The sequence below is a fragment of the Meriones unguiculatus genome, chromosome 17 (assembly GCF_030254825.1).
Source record: "Meriones unguiculatus strain TT.TT164.6M chromosome 17, Bangor_MerUng_6.1, whole genome shotgun sequence".
In the NCBI taxonomy this organism is placed as follows: Eukaryota; Metazoa; Chordata; class Mammalia; order Rodentia; family Muridae; genus Meriones; species Meriones unguiculatus.
The window spans coordinates 84,449,357-84,455,317 of record NC_083364.1 but is presented as its reverse complement, the minus strand read 5'-3'; positions in this window follow the sequence as shown (position 1 = coordinate 84,455,317).

Below are 5,961 nucleotides of genomic sequence, written 5' to 3'. Positions count from 1 at the left end.
ATGAAATTTGCAGGTAAATCGTGGAAACTGGAAAGCATCATTCTGAGTGAGCTGTCCCAGAAGTAGAAAGACACACACGGTATCTACTCACTCATATAGAAATATAATATAGGATAAACCTACTAAAATCTGCACACCTAAAGGAACTAATCAAGAGGGAGGACTTTGACTAAAATGTTCAATCCCCAACCTGAAAAGCAAAGAGGATGGACATCAGAAGAAGAACAGGAAACAAGTTAGGAAGCTGCACAGAGGGCCTCTGAAAGTCTGTGCCCTGCAGACTATCAAAGCAGATGCTGAGACTTATGGCCAACTGTTGGGCAGAGTGCATGTAATCTTATGAAAGAAGTGGGAAATAGTAAAATCTGGAGAGGACAAGAACTCCACAAGTAGAGCAACAGAATCAGAAAATTTGAACACAGTGGTCTTTCCAGAGAATCATACTCCAACCATGTACCATGCATGGAGATAACCTTGAACCCCTGCACAGATGTAGCCCATGGCAGTTCAGTATCCAAGTGGGTTTCATAGAAATGGGAACAGGGACTGTCTCTGACATGAACTGATTGGCCTGTTCTTTCATTACCTCCCCCTGAGGGGGGAGCAGTCTTAACAGGCCACAGAAGATGACAATGCAGCCATTCCTGATGAGATCTGATAGAATAGGATCAGAGAAGGAGAGGGAGACCTCCCCCATCAGTGGACTTGGGAGGGGCATGGATGAAGAAGGGGGAGGGAATGTGAGATTAGTAGGAGAGGAGGGACGAGTTTATGGGGGGGTACAAAGTGAATAAAGTGTAATCAATATACAAAATAAATAAATAAAAATTAAAAAAAAAAAAGAAATAGCTTTGGTGACTTTCAAGTTCCTCATCATTCCTAGAGAAAACAAGTTAACAGAGTATCATGGTTTTGTTGAAGTGGAACATATATCATTAATTCAAGCAGAACATTCTACAAGTATTGAATTGTAAGTAGAAGGATATTCAATTTCTCAGGCAGGCAAAGAATGAGGACCTGAACTTAATTTCACATTACGATTAAAGTGGAAACTTAAAAACAAAGTGGCCAAGGTTGTGCTAGGCAGTAAGGCCTAGACATGCCTGGACATTTGTCCATACTGTTGTGCCTTAACAAACTCCATATAATATTTTTCACAGATAGAAGTTCTTATAACTTGTCAGTCAATATAGACATTTGGTAAGCTGTCTGCTTTAAGCAACAACTCTGCTTTCCTGAATTGAAGAAAATAGCAAAGTATGTTTACTGGAATGTGCAGAAACTGCAACAAATCATAACCAGGTCACTGATTTCTTTCTGCTTTGTTTGGTAACATGAATCTGGGAGCATGGAACAAATATGAGACATACTAGGGTCTCTTGCCAATTTTGTTTTTGTTGTTTTCATTTTTGTTGTTTTGATACAGGGTTTCTCTGCGTAGCCTTGGTTGTCCTGTGTACAACAGGCTGGCCTCGAACTGACAGTGATCTGCCTGCCTCTGCCTCCCTGAGTGCTGGGATTAAAGGTATGTCCCCTCAGAACAGGTTGCAATAGGCAATTTTATTCAAGGCTCCTGACAATTTATATTCTGAGGTCATTTTTATGGTTGAGCAAGGTTATGTGAGCAAAATGCATTTACATTCAAGTTTTATACACTCATACCTCACAAGGGCAAGGTCACATGAGTGTAGGCTCTATACAGTGAGGAGGAAACATCTTTCTGAATAATAATGGGTAAAATGATTTACAACCAAAAGTAAACTCACTCCTAATTATTACACCTGGGAGGGCAAGAAAAGTGATTACCAAAACAAATCCACATAGCGGAGGAACAGAGGTTACAATACTCTTGCCTTGTTTACTTAAGTTTTTTCACAAGCTCTCAAAAATATTCTCACACAGCTTTATCATGGACCCTGTTCTGATACAGATCCGGTTGTATGAATATACAAACATGAATTTGACTTGAATATTGCATTACATTGCTTCCCCACAAATTAGGAAAATTTCTAAACCTTTCTACAGTTTTTGCTAAAAAAATATTTTTTGGTATTGAATAATGTTCAGAGATAATTATTTGGAAAAATAGGACTGCTGTTAGTGAATAAAATCATGAAATTTTAATTTTGATTTGTATGCATGCTTCTATTTTCCTTATAATATGGTTTTTAAAATGAAAAGCAAAACTATTTAGAGATGTAAATGTGATTTAGTTGTAAATTATTTATTTAAGTAGTTATTGAACAACACACAAATTTAATTTTCATAAGTAGTTGCAAAAAGCAGCATAAAATAGACACAAAAATTAATTCTAGTTTTGCAGAACCAGCTATGCGCTACCATTACAACGATACGTTTATTTGTTTTATTTTTATTTTTTGTTTTGCTTTGTTTTTATTTTGTTTTGTTTTTTAATTTTACCCCACTTAAATGATTCTAAAGCCATTAAATCTATTTCGAAACCATCATGCTAAATTCTGGTTTCAACATATTGTGCAGAAATAACACAACAAGAGTAATAAATAGACACATGATATTGGCAAAAAAATAGACAAGTTACTCATTGAAATCAAATCTAAGGCTCCTATGTAAATCAGCACACCTATGGACACCTGAGTTTTGATAAAGAAGGCAGAGATATACAATGGGAATATAAAGTATTTCCAGGAAATGGTGTTGGTCAAAGTGGATGTTAACATGTAAAGAATGTAAACAGATTCTTATCAACTCCCCTGCAGAAAACTGAAGTCCAAGTAGATCAAAGACCAAAAACACTAAACCAGATGCACTGAACCTTACAGATGAGAAAGTGAGGAGGAGCTTTGATTGCATTGATGCAGTAGACAGCTTCCAGAACATAACACCAATAATGAAGCACTTAGTACTTGAAAGGCTTCTTTAAGGCAAAGGACACCACTGATATTAACTGAGAAGAGAAGCTAAAAGCCCATGAATTACCTCCAAAATCAGAAGAACAGTACAAGGAACTGTTGAGATTTAAGTGAAATAATTGCTATTTTTAAAAATTAATTAATTAAATTATTTATTTATTTTACATCCAGGCCTGCACTTTCCCCTTTCCCCTCTCTTTCTAGTCCCCACACCCCCATTCCATCCACTACCCTGCTGTTCCTCTTCAGGGAAGAGCAGAACGTTCATGGATATCAACCCTCCCTCATCAAGGTGCATCCTCTTCTCTAAGGCTAGATGAGGCAAGACCGTATAGGAGAAAGGGTCCCAAAGTGAGACAACAAAGTCATAGACATCTACTGCTCCTGCTATTAGGAACAATGATTTTTCTGGTCTGAAGATATTGTAGCTTTGATTCCATTAATACTTCTCTCTTTCCACTACAAGAATTTCTGATGTCTGTATGTTAAACTTGAAATCTCTCAGTAACTCCTTGTGTTCAGTTATTGCCCCATTTGTTAGTGAATTTCTCAAGTTAGCTGTTTCTTTCTTTCCCTTTTGGGCTTATGACTGTTCTAACAAATAACTGTAGCCAAGAGCTCAAAACCTGAGAGGAAACTTCAGCTGCCAAGTGTATTTCTGAGTTTAGCTACTCTGACAGAGTAAAGAGCAGCTGGTTTGTCTGAGTCACGGTTGCTAAGAAAAGTGAAAACAAATGACACAACCCAGTTCATCACTTGTAAATGTGCGTAAGGACTGCTCTCCTGTGCCTACAATAATGCCTGTCCAAATTCCAACAGATACTTATATTCATACATGTATGCAAACTTATATTTGTATAAATAGAAATTGGTGTATCCAAATAGATATGGCTATAGATATAAAGTGGAGGGAGAATATGCTTATACGTGTGTATACTTATGTGTGTGCATGTCTGTATTATGTGTATGTATACGTATATGCATGGAGTGCCATCTTCAAATGCATTTCTCTGGGTATCGTTGGAGCTTGCAGAAAACTCATACTGATGTAATCAGAAAATTCGTGTTGGATGATATGTCATTAGAGAAGGTGAAACCTCAGTGACTTAAATGAGATTGAAAATAGTGTGCCCTCATTATGACTAATTTGTTTTGAGAATAATTATGATATAAAATTGGCATTCAATTGTCTCTAGTTATGAAAGGTAAATAAAATATTCTCTTCATATCTCCATTTTGGTAATTACACTGTCTATTCTTCTGATATTTTAATATAGCATCTTACTCATGCAGAAACATCTAGTAGGAGGTAACTTGGCTTCCTGGCTAAAGAATCACCTCTGCTTTATTTTTACTCATAGAAAGGAACCAGTTCTTGAGTGCTGTGTCAGCATTTTCTTCTGTTTCAAGGAGATAGATCAGCACGCTAAGGCAAGATGAACTGTCAGGAGTATTGAGCCTGCATTGTGCAAATTACTCTAGGTGTCAAAGTGACAGACACTTTCCAGACAAAAAAGGTCAGAAAATCTAAACACAAATTAATTATACTACAAAATGAATAGCATAGTTTATCTAGACTGCAGAGTTTGGGACTTTAGACTTTGAGAAATGACAGTTCTATCTTTAAATGGGAGACTTTTGTGCAGAAATGTTCAGCACTAATAATATTTCAGATTCAACAGTGACTTGCAGGCTTAGTGCTGTTTTGAATTTCATCTAAATCGATTTCCATCTTCCTCCCTTAAGTTAACCTTAAATAATAGGTTTTTTACTATACAAATAAATCTCAATTAAGAAACGTTCTTCTGAATTTATATTTTTCAAAGTCATAACGTAAAATCAAAGTGTGTTATATATTTGTTAACTCAAAGGTGCTTCAACACTTCTTTTGTTCTGGTAGTTTTGAAACTATCAGTGATAGTAATCAATTTACTTCTGGCATTAAAATGAATAGCAATATATACCTTTCAGAATGCACTGATGTATAAAAACAAACAGGTTCCTAGGCTCAACAGATCCTAACAATAGAGTCCCCAAGTCTAGCAACTGAACTCAATGGGAATAATCCCTCTACAATCATTCACTCCGTATGCATGCTCCATTTATGGAATTCCAGCCTAGCTCTGCATTTTAAACAGGCAATCTAAACATGTTCTCTGTGGATAAGAATAAGCCCTGAAGAACTACTTTCTAAACTTTGTATTTTTCCACAGAAACTCAACTTCAAAGATATTCTGAAAACACCATAAAGTTTCAAACTACAGAGTGCCTGCAAACTTTGCACATGGCTCCCATTGACATCAATCAGAATTCTATATGCATGGACTCGGGGCAAAGCATAACCTTTTATATGGTCGACAGTATGTTTGAAATGGCGACAAAAATGTCTGAAACTTCAAACACACTGCTGACTTCACAGTTTCAAAGGACACTTAGTTTTAAGATCCCAACCAATGGTAAATATGCTGGATTATGGTGACTTAATTTCAAATTTAAAAAACTTCAGATGGATTTTATTTGCAATTTAAGGGTCAAAATTAAATTACTGAAAAACCTCTATACACTTGAGGGATTTTATGGTGATATTAGAATATATTTTTATTTTATTGTTTCTTTATGTGTGAAATGATTGGAAGTAACAAAAATGACTGTACACTAGGTAATTTAGAGAAAAATCATGTCAGTCTTTCAATTATCATTTCTAAAAGAAGAAAACATGAATATTATATCAGATTGTATTAAAAATAAGTACAGCAACTGATAGCTTAAGATTTATGCGTAGAATGTTTCTAAATGTCCTTTCTCCTTATCTCCTATTGTTTTTGATCTGGAATATATAATAGTTTAGGTTTCTAGAAGTTTCTAATTTCTAAAAGCTGTTAATAATACAAGTAGTACCTGGATATATAAGTGGGAAGAGGAAAAAGACAAGTCTATGGAGTCCTACGAACCCCTGGCTACTACTCTCAGCTCTGTGCCTTAGTTGAGAAGAAATCTCCCTGGTATCTACCTCCTTTAAATTCAGTGTGGTAGCTCTTTTCAATAAGTCCACTGAAATATTCTATATGCA